Raw genomic sequence first — 18,132 nt, forward strand, 5'->3', positions numbered from 1 at the left:
AGTGAAATGTCCAGCTAACTATAACACCCCATCAAACCTATAGTTTTTTCATTGAATTTCTAAGGTTTTTTTAAATGCTAATTCCCAACTATATCAGGCCTGAAACCTATGTTTTTTCAGTAAATTTCAAAGGTTTTTTAAATGCTAATTCCTAACTATATCAGGCCTGAAACCTATGGTTTTTTTAGTGAATTTCAAAGGTTTTTTAAATGCTAATTCCTAACTATTTCAGGCCTGAAACCTATGTTTTTTTCCAGTGAATTTCGAAGGTTTTGTAAATGACAATTTTTAAATGTATTAATTGTTATTTTTGTTTTATACTGATTTACTACATTTTTTAAACTATTTATTTTTAGATATTTTATTTTTTAAATTACATTACATATTTTTAATATAAATTGAAAAAAAGGTTTTAAAAAATATTGAAATTGTAATATTTGTTTTTTTAATTTTATATTTTTTTAATTTAAATATATTTTATATAGCAGGCAATGATATCCTATGGAAGGAAATTCAAGTTACCCTAAGAACAGTTAGAATTACTTTTCAGGATCAGTAGTGGGCTGAAAGATGCAGCACTAAGGTCTCTCCTGATAACAGGTGAGTAAATCAGAATTCGTAGTTCGGCTGATTTTAGAGGAATTTCTTAAAGTTACAAAACTCCACACTTAGAAGAATTTCCAAGTGAAACCAGACAACAGATTCCTATTGAAGGAAATTCAAGTTACTGTAAGTACGGTTAGAATTACTTTTCAGGATCAGTAGTGGGCTGAAAGATACAGCACTGAGGTCTCTCCTGATAACAGGTGAGTAAATCGGAATTTGTAGTTCGGCTGATTTTAGAGGAATTTTTTAAAGTTCCAAAACTCCACACTTAGAAGAATTTCCAAGTAAAACCACTCAGGGCGCTCGACCTCGGACCTGGGGATCTGGGTTCGAGTCTCGGTAACGACGCCAAAAACCTCCTGTGATTCTGGGCAAATCACTTAATGTCCCCATGCCTAAAATGAATGTGTGTCCTCATGTAACTGGTGCTATGTAAAGCGCTCTGATACCTGATTCAGTTCGGGTCTAGTTAACGCTATATAAAACTCTGCAAAAAAAAAAAAAAGTTACCCTATGGAAGGAAATTCACTTAGCAGGTAAGTAGTGTTATCATTACTTTTCTTACTCAGTGGTGGATCCTGGTTCCAGCAGGGGTGCATCTGCTGTAAACAGTTGAAAGAATGCGTTTAATTCATACAGGCAATTTTTTAGGAATATTTTTAGTTTGTAAGAATATACACTTAGAAACTTTCTGGTGAAAACCAGACAATGGATTCCTATGGAAGGAAATACAAGTTACTGGTAAGTACGGTTAGAATTACTTTTCAGGGTCAGTGTTGGGCTAAAAGAAGCAGCACTGAGATCACTCCTGATAACAGGTGAGTATATCTGAATTCGTTGTTCATCTGATTTTAAAGGAATATTTGTACATTTCAAAAATCAACACAAAATCTTTTCTGCTGAAAACCACACAATGGATTCCTATGGAAGGAAATACTAGTTACTAGTAAGTATGGTTAGAATGACTTTTCAGGGTCAGTGCTGGGCTAAAAGAAGCAGCACTGAGGTCACTCCTGATAACAGGTGAGTAAATCAGAATTCGTAGTTCGGCTGATTTTAGAGGAATATTTGTACATTACAAAAATCAACAATTAGAAACTTTTCTGCTGAAAACCACACAATGGATTCCTATGAAATGAAATACAAGTTACTGGTAAGTATGGTTAGAATTACTTTTCAGGGTCAGTGGTGGGCTAAAAGAAGCAGCACGGAGGTCACTTCTGATAACAGATGAGTAAATGTGTGGCGGTGCTCTCCTCGGCCGGGTCGGCCGAAATACATAAAGTTTCACAGGTGCCCAAAAGCAGAGTGCACTCCTTGTTCACAGACTCCAATATGCAGAAAAGCCTACGAGGAAGGGTGTTAACCTGAAACGCGTCAGGCTCTCCTGGCGCTGACTGCATTTGTATCTTCCCCAAAATGGAGTCTGTGAACAGGGAGACCCAAATGCAGTCGGCGCCAGCAGAGCCTGACGCGTTTCAGGTTAACACCCTTCTTCATAGGCTTTTCTGCATATTGGTGAATGCACGCAAAAGACCACCAGTTTCTTACCACAGAGCTTTAACTTGTGAGCCAAAACCAAAGATATCGATTTTTGAACACAGAGTCTGAAGCTCAAAGACTACTACATTTTGCCAGCTTGTGGGTAGCCTTGAATGCTGTCGAGAAACAAGGCTTTCACTGGACCCCTGCACATAGCCGATCCATCGACGTTGATCTCAAGGCCAGATTCCAGCTGCAGAGTACCCTACCTGCCTCACCATGGATGAGATAAAGAATCAGAAAAGTTTCTAAATGCGAAACAATTATCTTGACCTGGATCAAACTGGTGCACACATTGAACCCAGAGTTCCATTGTGCTCAGCCTAAAACCTAACTTTGGCTTGGACCATTGTGTTCGTGGCTTATCAACTAGCACTAAGAGTGGAAAGCAGTGATGTATAAACTTTGCAAAACTTTTGGAAGTGAAATACAGTGATTTATGAGAATCTTACAAAAATCATAACTCCTGCTCTCTTCATGTAATTTTTGATGTTTTTAGTCTATTTGCAGATTACAATATATTCTATATTTAATAAATTGAAGTAGGGTTTTTATTGTGTTGTGTCTCTTACATATGAACTGTTTTGGTACTGATAAATGCTTTACACTAGATTTCCTTTGAAATAAGCCTGTCTGCTATGTGCCAAAGCTACACAGGACTGAACTAAATTTTGATTTAAAAAAAAATCTAACTAGACCTGATAGGGATTAATGACATTATTACTTGGTGAGGTCTCACAACCACCCCAACTAATCCACTTTTCTCTCATCATCATCATCATTCTTTATTAGTCTGTCAAAGACACACATAAAATATACATACTAATGTTAAACATATATTAAAAAATAGTTATAAAGTATTAATACAGTTTATAACAGTTACAGTTAACAGTTTTCTCCCATATATGTGACTATATTGGGATATTTTAAATGACTGATCATTATGTATTATATTTATAGCTCTATAATGCCAACATGAACATGACATTTTAGTGGTCTAAAAACCATAATTACTTCTTTCATAAATACAGACTTAATTCCTCTACCCGGTCCACTACTGAAACCCTAGAACCAAAGGTTATGCCACCATTCATGAAAAGACAAATGAAACAGGATTGTGGTAATACCATCATCTGCAAAGAATCCCTCATCTGCAAATACACGCCTACTACCACTTTTTCCACATCTGAGTTCCTCTAAGCCTTAGTTGCATTTTTCACCATCTTTAACAGCCACTTTACATATAATCGAACACCCACACAAGCTGACATCCAAATTCACTGACCAGACCATAGGTCCCTCGGAATAATAAGGTAGCAAGTAATATTTGTGTCTGAAATTTAAACAGTGACAGCGGGCATTCCTAAATGTAAAACACTCATTGCCCTAGAGAACTTTATAAACCTCCTCAATCTTATCAATACTTTTCGCACTTCACTCAAAACAAATAAATGACTCTTGACCTCATCGTTGCAGACACCGGCTCATTGGAATGCTCACCCATCCTGATATCAGTGAGTTATATTTTCCTTTCTCATTTCCTATACTGGTCTTCATCACATTATCTTCCCTTCTACTGCAAATAAGGAAACGTTTGTCTTGCCCTATGAAATATTTGATGCATTTGGTTCTTAATGTTCTTATGCCACACTCAAATCAAATTAACCTATTCATGCAACCAAACCATATAGCTAGGACCCCTTGGCACAACAAGGATATATAAAGGATTAAAAAGAGAAATTGCTGCATTCCAACACCAAAGAAAGAAACACAACAGGCAACATGACAAAACACATCTTCGACGACTGAAGATGACCTATGAAAACAAACCTGTGGTTCACAAAGCAGTGCAGATCCCTAAGAAGGCGGCTGTCCATAGCTATAAGACAAAGGGATATCCCCTTGACACGTGATATAAGGAGGCTATATAAACTGGCACAAACAAAGGCAAAAGAAAGGAGATGGGAAGAACTTGGGGAATCCATTTCACATTCAGATACTAGGACGTTTTGGACACTTGTGAGCAAGGGCAACTTTGAAAGGTCACCCACTCTGGCTAACAACATCCCTGCAAATTCGTGGCAAGGACACTTTGGTGCCCTCTATTCCATCTTTTGCAGTCAAGATAGGGATCCGATGCTGCTTGATTTACATCAACCAACATTTGGCCTTTTGTTTACCAGAGGGAAAACCATGGCCGCTCTGGAGGCAATTGTACCTACTAAAGCCCCGAGCCCAGATGGCACCCCAGGAGATTTTTTTTGCTCTGTTAGGGAGAACTGGGTAACTTATATAATGACACTATCTTTTGACATAGCTGGCGGGGAAGGATTCCAGAATCATGGAAAGGGGCCGAAGTGATACCCATTTTCAAAAAGGGCGATAAGACCAATCCCTACAAATAGCGGCCAATTAGCTTGATCGATTGTGTCCAAAAGGTCTTCTGCAGCTCGCTTTTAGTTAAAATCCAGGATTGGATGGACGAGAATCACATCCTCTCTCCGTTCCAAGCGGGTTTTACACGGAAGACTGGCACCATCAAGTCTTCCGCCTCATCATGCTGTACTGGAAGGTGGTTTTGCTGGGCAAGGGGAGTCTATACATTGCTTTTATAGACTTAAAATAAGCATTTGATCCCGTCCCCAGGGACATACCATGGTGGGTGCTCAGGGATATGGGTATGCCCCCGGGAATTCTGACACTTTTAATTAGGCTACATGAAGAGAACTTTGCCAGGGTAAGCTGGGGTAGTCAGGGACAAGTCACCTATCCCATTAAAATACAGCGGGGTTTGACAGGGTTGCATCCTGGCTCCATCCCTCTTCTCACTTTACATCAACCAAGTGGCTGAGATTTTTTCTACCATCCCAGCAGACGCTCCCTCTTTAGCAAACCCAAAAATCGCCACTCTCCTATTCGCAGACAACACTCTTCTTGTTTCAAAAACCCCTCTGGGCTTGCAAAAATTATTAGACCAATTCAAGCTCTTCTGCAATGGGAGGGGCCTGGAAATAAACACCTCCAAAACTAAGCTAATGCTACTGAACCCCCATAATTCTTTCAAAGGAAATCTGCTCCTAGAAAATACTTCCCCGGAAAGAGTAAGTTCCTTCGATTACCTGGGAATCAAACTATCGGAGGGTATGGCCTGGAAATACCATTTCAACAAGGCCTACCTCAAATTCTCCCAGGTAACCGGTGCTCTGAGGAAAGAGCACTGTTTCTCTTATATCAAGCCAATAGCACCTGCGCTGAAACTATATATAACTGCAAAGCTGTGAGCAGCGCCCTACATGGGCAGAGCTGTGGGGCATGGTAAACGCAAGTGACCTCACCGCTACAGAGAGCAAGTTCCTCAGAAATCTGGTATCTCTCCATAAAGCACTCCTCTTTGTCCACTAAAGCTCGACATAGGCATTAAGCCTATTAGTGACCTAGTGAAGCTTTGCCCCCTGCTATTTTGGTAGAGAATGGTCACCACTCTCTAATTGGCACCCTATGCCGCAGCTTTTAATGAGTTTTGCGTCCTGGATACTATGAACAAAATTGGCTGGATTAAACATGTTAAAAGTCTTTTGTCCAGTCTTGGCCTATCAGGACATAGTATTGGCTGTCCACCAACCCATAGCAGAAACCAGATCAAACTATTATACTGGGAATGTGCTAAGCAAAATACACACTTCAATAGCAACCAGGGCAGAATAACAGAAGAATTTAGAGACCTGAAAGCCTTCCGCTCCCTAGAAAGCTATCTTGATAAGGTGCCAGCTGATGGGAAGCTTTACATCCATTCCAGGCATGGTAGTCTGCCAACCAATGATTTTACAAACTCCTGGCTGGTTAACAAAGCCCAGTCAAAGGGCTGCCCTTGCTGCTCCTGTCCCCATGAATTGATAGGTCATGTTCTCTTTGCTTGTATAGCTTATGCCAAATAGTTAGCCCCAGACTGTAGACAACTTGGGGCTCGAGACTCTATAGCAGCCCTGCACATATTGAAGTCAGATGCAAGACCTCTATTTGCATGCGCAACTGCAAAGTTTTTGGGCCACTCTTGCGGGGGTGATTAGAAAGAGGGCACTGTTAATACCCTTACCCACCCCTGAGAGCCATAGGTGTGACGACCGACTCCATCAAGATCAATTGCCATTATGGTAATTAATTTTAAAGGTAAATGGTCTTTTTTTAAGCACCAACACATTTTAAATTCACTCTTTCCTGTTTCACTGTGAATACTGACGTTCCTAAAAAACTATATGAATCTTTCTGTGTAATGTCTGTGAATGTAAATTCAGGGTCTGACTACCGAACAAATTTCAATGATTGCATTTGCACTTTAGATTAGGGACGCTGCTATACTGCAGAGTAACCTTTGGCTCGTCTGCGGCCTGAAAGTTATGAATTACTCGACAATTGCTGCTCTTAGGTACCATTTGTTTGCTGCTACAGTCTCGCTAACGTGTGTAATCTTTTAACTGTATTTATTTTTAATATTTACCGGCATATTGCTTTTTAAACTGGAATGTATGATGTCTGTCTTGAATGTTTGTATCTTTTATGATATTTTACCAAAATAAAGAGTATGATGATGACCTACAAACCATCCCAGAAGAAGAAATAAAGATATCACTATTCTAACTGTAACATGGGACCTTACAGCAACCACATGCAAATTCATGGCAACCTCATGGAGTTCTGCAACCTGAGTGCACCGCCAAAAGAACTGCTTGGTGGAGAACAATGAGGACAATGTTTGGATTTCTCCTGTGGATGACTTCTTTATTTTCTATCCTGCTGTGGTGCATATCCCAATGGAAGGCAGGTGAGAAAGGCAGAGAGAGACAGACACTCAGAGAGCAAGAAAGAGGCACTGAAGTTGCCTTACACAGAAGACCAATTGTAATTTAAAGTGAAAACACATTGACCTACGATGTTTAGTTGCTGAAACCTATATCCCTTTAAGTAACCACAAGGGCACCAAAAAACAGTGAACACAGGAGAGGCAGGAAAGATGGTAAAGATGGACCACATTATTTTTGAATTATGATTAGGAATTTAAATTGTATATCTAACCCTTCCAAAGTTCAACATATTACAAACTTGCTTTCATTTTTTTTTTGCTTCATTTCATCCTATTTAAATTAAATTAATGTTTCATTTAGAATTTGTATGCTTTTTTGTTCATGGTTCTTTCGGGTTCGAGGGACAGAAGTGTATTTATTTTGTTTTATATCAGTTAAATTACTTTTAAATTATGATTAGGAATTGATATTGTGTACCAAACCCTTTCAAAGTTCAACATATTGCATACTTTGGATTGGGAATAGTAAATCCAGTGGCATAACGAAGGCCCCCACAACCCCTGTGGGTGTGTTTGTGGCCCAAACTCTGGGGGGCCAACTCCAGCACAGGCAGGCCCCTGGCCTGAGAGCTCCGAACTGAAACCAGAGTATTGGGGGCCCCTGCATGTACTCACGTTTCGTTACATCACTGAGTGAATTTAATCTAACCCCTCCAAAGTAGAACACATTTCCTACTGTTGCCTAGATTGGAGTGGGATTTGAGTGCGAAAAGTAAATCTAACTCCTCCAAATTTCAACACTTTCACTATTGTTACATTGATTGGAGTGGGAACAGTAACTCTAACCCCTCCAGAGTCCAACACTTTCCCTGAATTTGCTTACGTTGCAATTGGAATAACAAATCTAATCTGTTTCATATTAGTGCTGCTACAAAGTTCCTTAAGTCCGACGAGAACTGTACTGTGCATTTCATGGGTTCAATTTAATATAATATCATGAATGAGTGTAAGTGTACCATATCGTCAATAAGGAACCAGGTTTCCCATTTTTACAGATTTGTACATAAAAATGAAGATGGAAAACAATCGGTTTCCTTATCTGTTTTTCTATGTCCAGCCGCGAATAAACAGAAAACAGAGCAGATCTCCTTAAGGTCTCCATAATGTATAAATGCTCACAACACGCGAAGACAAACAACCCAAAAAGGGGTAGATGAGTGCTGTGGGAAGTGTGTGCGGACTGCTGAAAGGAGTGTGAAGGGGGTGTGTGAAGGGTGGAGGAAGGGTCCATCCAAAGGCTTAGGAGGTCATGGGGCAATGCCCTGAATGCTGCTGATACAAGGGGAAACCCTCTACAGAAAAGGAGTTCATGCCATCAGGGACACAGCTTTCCAGTCCTCCTGGAAATGCCATAGAAGTGGTGCTCAAAGTGTTACTGATGTTTCGGGATTCAGTGCCAATGAGAAGGCTCAGTAGATCGAGTCACTTCAGAGCAACATTTGCTGTGACCAGTGTCTAACCTGCATGTCACAGGTTCCAGTGACAGTAATGTAACTTGGCGGGTAAACGTACCTGCTGCACAAAGAATAGTATGTGTATTTTCAATTTGTTTTAATGTTTTTAAATTTTAAGTGAACTTTAAGAAGCAGTGTGGCACTTTATAGAGAAATTGTGTCTGCCAATCCCCAGCAAAGCAAATATATTTTAACATTGTTTGACTGTGAGCTTCCAAGTAGCACACCAAAAAAAAAACCTGTGAAAACTTAACTCATGGCAAGGGTGACATTTATGTTGAAATAAATGTGGAAAAATATCCGCTGCAGTCTCTATTTTTCTCACGGAAAAAATAAATGTGGATAATTGTGGTTGAATGAGATACGGTCATCAAAAATAAACATCGATAAATGCAAGCAGAAATATAAAATAAAAAGAATACTATAAAACGGGAGCCTTAATCCTACATTCCATGGGTGCAATGAGTACTTTGTCATTCATTGCATGATTTCAAAGACGACCTTATCATACACTGCAAGAGTACAATGATGTGTTCCTTATGCATTCCGAGAGTGCCACGTGAGCAGTACACTACTTTGCAAGGGTGCAATGAGTATTGCCTCTTACATTGAATGACTGCAGTAGGTACGATGTCATGCATCCCATGTGTTTAAAAGGTACGCGTTCCATTTACGCCACGGGAACACATATTGCACGTTGCAGAGTGTCGTACGCATTCCAGGGGTGTTGTAAATATGCATTTCATCGGTGCGGCGAGCATGCATTCGATGAACAGTCAGAAGAGTATGCATTCCATGTTGTAGAGGTTCAGTGAGTGCACTATGCAGTCCATAGCCGCAGTCAGGGCGCATTTCCTAGGTAGTGAGTAGTGTTGGGTTCCAAAAGATGCACTGAGTACATTATTCATTGCATGTGTTCGCGGAGAATGCCGGCTCTGGTACAGTGAACCCGGAATGCATTCCTATGGTGCAATGTGCACAAAGAGGTTGCATGAATATCATATGTATGCATTCCTTCTGTGCAATGAAAACTGTTCACGTTTTATGGTTTCCCAGTGTGCTCCACGCCACGTGCACAGTGAGTACTGCATAGTATACATCCCTTCAGTACTGGGGCCATTGCTTTTGTGTGTGTTTGTTTTGCCGTTTTATATAGCGCGAACTCGACCTGAAGGTATTGGAGCGCTTTATACGAGCACCGGTTACGCTACACAAGGACACGTTCATTTTTAGTTGGCACGAGGAGAATACAGGATTTGCCGAGAATCACAGGACGTTGAGCCGACGCCGAGACTCGTACCTGGTCCCCAGCTCCAAAGGCGGCAGCTCTGGCCGTTACGATCAGTGATTTTATGTGTTCAGAAGGCTCGTGTTATGATGAAGAATCACGCATCATATAAGTTGATAGTAGGTTTATTATAAGAACAGAGCAGGTACACAGCCAGACAGGTTTGCAGTCAGGAGTAACTGAACACATTAGAATACATCTAGTAGGAACACTCGGAATGGAATATGGAATGAGCAGTGTTAAAGCGATATACATGTATTTCACAACATAACACATCCCCCTTTGAACAATATAGAAATTAATCTTATAACAATGTGCCCGACACCACCCCCCATCTTTACAAAAAATTTCTTTTGAATTAGAAATTTGAGAAAAGAGAAAAAAAAAACACTACAAAGGAAAATTTTCAGAAATGTAATCCGCTAACCAAACAGGAGGCCTTTTTTCACGCCTAGGGTTTCTAAAAATATTTACCTCTTCATCACATGCTGAACTAGAAGAAGTAGAAGCACCCAAATCTGATGAAAACTGGCCAGAAACATCTGAAACAGGACAACTGGAAGTATTAGACGTCTCAAAAGCATCAGGTGACTTAGCACTAAACAAATCCTCTAAATCAAACAAATCAGATGACTTCTGTGAAGAAACTTGACAAGAAGAATCAACTTGAGGAGGAGGACATTTGGCAATCCTTTTGAGGTTCCAAACTCGTCCATCAGATAGACGAACAGAATTGTTTAAAACTTCTTCAATTTGCATAGGTTCATAAAAACCACTTTCCTCTTTGGAAGATTTACAAGGTTTCTTTACTCTTACAGCGATATACATGTATTTCACAACATAACAGCTCGCCATTCCAATCGGCGGAAAGAGCAAGACGTCATCAATGCACCACTTGCCATAGGGTATTTTATCCAAACCCTTTCACAGGTAACCGCTCTGCTGCTCTGAAGGCAGCTGCTGTTTTGCCATCTCGTGCTGATTGCTTTTGCTGGTCTTTGTTCGTTTTTTAGGTAAACGTAGCCAGACGAATGGGGGTGGGCGGTAGTTGTCACCTTTGGGCTTTGTATTGTCACCTGTAGTTATTGAAAGCTTTCAGGCAGTGGAAGGGTACAGGAAAGGTTCTTTCTTACAATGTGTTGCATTTGGTGAATCGATTTTGCGTTTCTGTTTGGGATTTCGACTTGAATTATTTCTGCGCTGTTCAATTTCTCCCAGCTGAAAAAGAAGGCTGTGCCCTCCGATCAACAGCTCTTCAAACTCACCTCCTCAAATTACTGGGGATGTGTATTGCAAATGGTACAAAATAACCTTAAATGCTCAAACCATCTCCTTTAGCAGCAACAAAATGTATTTTCCACTAAGTACCATATGTACTGTTATGCTCACATGGTGACGGCAGCATTGATGCCCCTGCCTGTTCGATGCTTTTTTTATGTAAATATTTATCGTTGGGTAATATTTAATTTATACTTTTTTGCATGTGTACCTGCATTTTTCTATATATTGTTTTTCCAAATCTTGTAGACATTTTTCGGTAGTTTATTTCCTTTGGTAAAATAAAACTGCAGCTAGTCTATTATTTAATAGGAAATTGTGCACTCACACAGAGGCTAGGTCTAGCTATATAACTTCATATAGGCTCACGGGAAAACCTCTGCATTGCAATCCAAACATATGCAAAAGTCCAACTATTTAGGCTTCTCTGGAAAACCATACACCTTTTTTAAATCTGGCTACAGACAGTTATAGTTGTTTGGAAAGAAGTCATGTCATCATACAACACACAACTTTCCCATAGCACACAAGATCCAACACTCAACAACCACATGCAGAAAGTTGCTATAAGGCATCTCGCTTCTGCCATTGGCTGGTTTGGGCAAGCCCCTTGGAGGAATTGGTGCGTGTGGTTATCAATCAGCTTTGTACCCATCCTGTGGCATTTCGCAGTTGTATATATATGAGAAAGGTGTTCCTCTTTGGGTCACAGGCATTGGGGCTGCCCACGTCGCAGTTACGACCTGCTTAGCCTGCCTCTAGCTACCCTTGGCACTGCCTTTGTACCCCCTGGCCTCAGAGATGGCAACATCAGTGCTAAGAACACAAGGGTGTCTCACAATATTAGAGTCAGGCTCTAACCTTATTTTCTGCTCATTTTTATTAAATTAATAGTGAGTAATAGTTTACATATGTATGTTGTGTGCATGCATGTGGGCGAGAGAGAGTTTGTTGAGAGAGCGTGTATATGTGTGAGCATGTATGTTTGATCTGAGATTGTGTGTGTGTGTCAAAATGAGTAAGTATAAATCAGTCAGTGCAAATACGTGATTCAGGGTGAGAGTGAGTGCAAGACACAAGGTGTAGATGAATGAGTCCGTCTGAATGCTAATGATAGAATGAGTGTGAATAAGTGAATGTAAGTGAACCAGTGTTGTTATGCTTTCAAATCCACTGTTGGACCTGGCATGCTTCTTAGCATATAGAAGCACCCTTGGCAAAATGTTGTCACTGAAATACTGGAGACAATACTCGCACATGGAATATCCTCAGCAAACTGCTGGTGCTGGCAGGCTGCAGGTACATTTTTGTGCAGGGCAACCATGAAAAAAGGCCAGCGCTGGCCTTCTGAATTAAATCCTTGGCATAGGTAGCACCTGTGGCAAATTGCTGGTGATGGCACATTGGAGGAAATTCTTGACATACGGGAAGACAACTCTGGCAATGTCATGGGATCATCCATGACAAGATGTCTTCCCTGAAATATTAGACATAACCTTTGACATAAGGGACATCAATAGTGCAAGAGAAGCAATATTGGGAAAATTCTGGCAATGGCATATTGAATGTAATGTTTGGACAAAAGGGTCCACAACAGCCAAATGCTGGCCCTAGCAATGGTTGTAATTTTTGGCATAAGGGGAAACCCATAAGACATTTAAAAAACATAATTGGGTGAACATATGGGGATTGTCATGTTTCATTAGCTAGGCATGCCATGAAAGGACTTGAATATTTAGTGAGTGTTTTTTTCCACCGCCCATGGCTGTTCTCCCCTAGAAAATATAGAATATTACATTTGCAATTATTATGTAACTTCAGCAGTGTTAATTATTGTGATTTGATTAGGATTTCGTGACATCACTTCTAGGGATGATTTAGGGTCACAGGTTATATGATGTCACTACCTGTGACATCATTAAGGTCAAAGTATGATGTCAATTCCACTACCCCTAGGATTTTGGCAAATCAAAGTCCACGGTCACAGGTGATCCTTGCAGCCTCGTAAACTGGAACCAGCTTCAGTAACATGTAAACTACCTTACAAGTCACACAATTCGAGCTTTAGTTGCTTGGAAGCAGTACACAATGAAAACACTAGTGCTTTGTGAAGTCAAAAAGTTGATATCTAGGCAGAGTACATGCAGTGCAGCCGAGAAGTACTTTTACTATGCGTACTTTGCCCAATAATCTGTTCACAATATTTTTGTTTTTTGATCGTTCATTACAAAAAAGCATGTGATTGACCAACAAAGTCAAAAATGTGGTCAAAAAGATGTTGCAATCTGTAGTACATGTTACTAATGTTATTGCTGGGGTTGTGATGTATTCCTATAGGTTCTGTATCGATTCCCCTATTCCTGACCCTGTTCTGGTTAATAATTAACTAGCAGCCATCCCACGGTACAAAAAACCGTTATCTGATTAAGCCACACCACGGCACAGGAACGCGTTATCTGATTAGGTCATAACGCTTGCCATCTAATTAGGCAAGCACTATTCCTCCAGCCCCTGATAAGGCATACGGAGTTCTCAAAACAAATCAAACCTATGACAACCTGGGAAAATCCCTGCGGCCATTGTTTTGATTTCACCGAGAACTTCAGCAAAAGAATGTGCGAACGAGCCCGTTCATATGACATCCTTATTGACGTATCCATGTCCATCCTTACGTCAATCTCGGCACCTTACAGGTATAAATATTACCGACATTGCCTTAAGCAAACACACGCGGTGGTGACGAAATCGGAGCAGCGAGACTTGCCGAAGAGGCCAGCACAGAGCGGACCCCACTGGCGCTGCACCGCCTTCCTGACGCTCTGAGAACGAGACGCTGCTTTTCTCCTGCCGAGAAATCCAGCTCCGGCGCTTCCAAGCAGCCCTCGCAGGCAGCTGGAATATCAAGACCAGAGACGAGAGATACCAGCCCTCAACCATTCTAGATCTCAGGTACAGAACTGAATAACCCCTTGCAGAGAATTCTTGAGTCAGTCACTTGGCAAAACAAACTTAACTTAAACTGCTACTTATCTACTCCCGCCCACGTATTAGGCTTAGGTCAGGTACACTGGGGTAGGTGTGGTTAGAAGCACCAGTTGAGTACGATTAGTCAAATGTATATATGTATGTATCTATTTTATCAGTTTTAAATATCATATGGCTTAGAAACCATATCAATGCTTCTGCAGTATTATTTTATACTCCTGCTTTTATTGTATGCACTTTACTTAACCATAAGTATCGCAATAATATCGATTCATTTCTCTTGTACGAGAAAAGAGACTGATCAATAAATAACATCTTTTATTGAACACGCCCGTCTCTTCCTTTTCTCTACAATCTGGTGAAACTAAGAATGCACTGAACTGACTGAGTAAAATAAGTTGTCTTTTGTTTTCACACGACTCTAGAGATACACTCTTGATTAGGGGAGAGCAAAGTTGTCATGTTCTATGGTTGTCAGAAACTAAATCCCTTCTTGTCTATCCAGGGAGGTTAAACTCCTCCTTGCCTATTCGAGAAAGTTTCTAGTGAACTCTGAGCTAGCTGGCAAAACCAAAAACTTTAAGTCTAATATCGTCAGTAGAAGACCTAGTTAACCTCTGTCCTAGGTCTATACTATTGAAAGTATTATTCCAATGCGCAGAGCCTATTGGGATAATAGGAACTACACTACAGGGTCTTTTATGGAATGTTCTTCTCTTGTTGTGTTCCTTCTACGAATGTTACCTCATTTCCATTCTATTTTGTTGCTTGACGGTGGATTCGATTCCAAGGCAGTTACTGCCTAGGCTCTGCCTGGAAAAGTCCGCTCTTGTGCCTTCCTCTGCGCTTACAATAAAGGCCTTCAACCTTATCTGCTGTACGAATCCTTTATTTTCCACCACACAATCACAACGCAAATAGCACAACACTACTCTGCAGATATAAATCTGCCAGAATAGGTCAGACAAACACCTGTTGCACAAAAAGATTATGCAATTTAGGCGCAGTTAATAAAATATCTCCACAAACTCTACGTAAATCTGGAGATGAGTGCTACACAATTTTATTCTTGCATAATGCCAGCTATGCACATCCTTAGGTGACACCAGTTGCCTTTGCCCCACACAAGCAAGCACAGGCATTGCTGCGACTTAGTGTGACGCTTCTGCTCCATGCATTCCTTCACATTCCAGATTCTTAGTCTAGTCCTGCATCATTCCCATATTTACTTATTTTTTTTGCTAAAGTAAAGTGAGATCATTGCTTACTGGGCAGAAGAGGAAGTTAACGTTGGGAAACATCCATTACCATGTCTTTACATCGTGGGTATTACAACGCAAGTCGTTACAGCGACTTGCGATGGATGGCGCTCTAACCTAAGGAATGGTATGATTTACTATTCCAACACCTTCCCTACTGTACATAGACTGGTGTTGGAATAGTAAATCATACCATTCTTAAGTACAGCGCCCTCCAGAGCAAGTCATTGTAACGACTTGCGTTGTAAAAACTGCGATGTAACGTACCACGATCATTTTAATCTCGTTGTAACGTTACATATTCTTGGGGGTCGATTCCGATTCGGGAAAAAAAATTTCCGTACGATTTGTATCTGGAGCCCTCTCCGTACGAATCGTACCCGTCCGTCCAAGTCGCGAAGTACGATCCGTATTCCGTGAATCCGTCCGAATCGTCGTGATCCGTACGTATTGCAAGGCTGAAACCGTGAACCGTACGACTCGTACACATACCGTACGACTCGTGCACATGCCGTACGACCCGACGAGTACGATCTGACCGGGGTATGAGGACGCTATTCGTACGGTCCACGTCAGGTAAGGGCGAGTCGTACGGAAAAGCACACAAACACATACACACCGTACGGTCCGTACCCCCCATAATCGCAGGGGTACGGACCGTACCCCTGCGATCATGGGGTGTACGAGCCGTACCCCCATTGTACGATTGGTGTCCGAGCCGTACCCCCATTTTACGATCTGTGTACGAGCCGTACCCCCATTGTACGATCAGTGTACGAGCCGTACCCCCATTGTACGATCGGTGTACGAGCAGTACCCCCATTGTACGATCGGTGTATGAGCCGTACCCCATGTACGATCGGTGTATGAGCCGTACACCCATCGTACAATGGGGGTACGGCTCGTACACCGATCGTACATGGGGTACGGCTCGTACACCGATCGTACAATGGGGGTACAGCTCGTACACCGATTGTACAATGGGGGTACGGCTCGTAAACCGATCATACACGGGGTACGGCTCGTACACCGATCGTACAATGGGTGTACGGCTCATACATCGATCGTACAATGGGGGTACGGCTCGTACACCAATCGTACATGGGGTACGGCTCGTACACCGATCATACAATGGGGTACGGCTCGTACACCGATCGTACAATGGGGGTACGGCTCGTACACTGATCTACATGGGGTACGGATCGTATACAGATCGTACAACGGGGTACAGCTCGTACACCTACACCGATCGTACAATGGGGGTACGGCTCGTACACCGATCGTACAATGGGGGTACGGCTCGTACACCCCATGATCGCAGGGGTACGGTGCGTACCCCTGCGATCATGGGGGGTACGCACCATACCCGGGGGGCCGTTCTGCACCTGTTTCAGCGCGAACTCTGCTTTTACGGCTGTTTTCAGCTCCCGTAGAAAAAGGGTTGTACGGTGCGTACCCGACACGTATCATACTTGCTGGGTCGTAAAAACCAGCCGCGAACCGTACAAATGTCGCGTACAGCGGGTTCCGAGGGAGAATCGTACGGAGATTAGAGTCGTACGGTGTCTTGTATGACTCGTACGGAGTACGGCTCCTGGTACGAATCGTACTTCGTCGTACGTACGGGACGTTTACAGGTACGATTCGTACGGGGAAAAAAACACTCCGTACGACGATTCGGAGCGCTTTTTACCGGATCGGAATCGACCCCCAAATGTTATGCCTTCAGCCACTTATTCACTTCTGTGCAGGGTCCTGACTGAGGAACAAAAAGCAGCTCTGAAAAACCATACTAAAATCAGCACCACCCTCCGCTTCTCCTCCTTGTGCTCTCTCTCTTTTCATACATCCATTCTCTCTCTCTGTCCTTCTCTCCACATACTCTTCTCCCTCAATAATCGCTTTCTCCCTAGCCCCCTTCTCTGTCTCGCTCTTAAAGCTCTCTTTCCTTGTGCATTTAATCCCTGGTAGCTGGGGAAAGCGAGAGAGGCACTAGGGGATGATCCGGGGTTCCAAAACTGACCTCCAAGGGATCCAGCCCACCGAGAAATGCTTGGTGGAATGAAAGGCCTGTCCAGCCCTGCACACGTCTCATTACAGGCATCCACAGTCACCTGTTCATGTTGGCATTTCTGAAGAAGAAAGAAATAAGCTTAAGCCATGTTGAGTAGAGAGAAGCAACCTGTGAGGACACAGTGTGTTTGGGGGGGGGGGGTATCTCTCCTAATGGCAACTTCTACCAATAATGTTGTTCAATCCTGTAAAAAAACAAGTAAAAACACAAGATTGGTGTGTTTCCTGCAGTTTAATGCTCAAGAAGGGAAGGGTGAGACTAGGACAGAAAATAGGCCTGGGCCCAAAATATCAGTGTCACCCTTTAGTAAATAAGATAGTTAAAAAAGTGGTCTACATTTGCAAATCCAGGTAATTTTCAACTTGTAAAGACACACTGTACTGGTATTTTTTAGGGAATGGATGACTGCACGTATCTTTGTTTGCTGCAGGTAATTGCTTTGGTAAAATCAGGAAAATAAATAGGAAAAATAGTCCCAACAAATCATAAAACAGGCCTACAAACAGACTAAGAAATAAGATTCACACACTGACCACTCAGACCAGCCCTTTTTGCACTGTTAGATTTCCAAAAAGGTCAGTCTGACCCTAGAATATGGTACTATTTGCACACTGGAGCTCTCGTTCAGGGGGGTAGTAGCATGTTTTTCGTTACACCACTTAGCATATTCATCTTCTCTCCGAAACACAGTGATTCATTGTTATCATCGATTGTTCCCACAATGGGACAAAATTCTGTGAGACAATATGTGCTCACATTTTCCCTACTTGCACCAGGGCCCACAACAT

At 41.9% G+C, this 18,132-nt stretch overlaps 1 pseudogene; it reads right to left on the reverse strand.

Annotated features, from left to right (window-relative positions):
- The window catches only part of LOC144824228 (uncharacterized), a 42,890-nt pseudogene extending 32,287 nt beyond the window's left edge, over positions 1-10,603 (reverse strand).
- Positions 10,604-18,132: the final 7,529 nt, after the last annotated feature.

This window comes from Lissotriton helveticus, chromosome 3_1 (assembly GCF_964261635.1).
Source record: "Lissotriton helveticus chromosome 3_1, aLisHel1.1, whole genome shotgun sequence".
Lineage (NCBI taxonomy): Eukaryota > Metazoa > Chordata > Amphibia > Caudata > Salamandridae > Lissotriton > Lissotriton helveticus.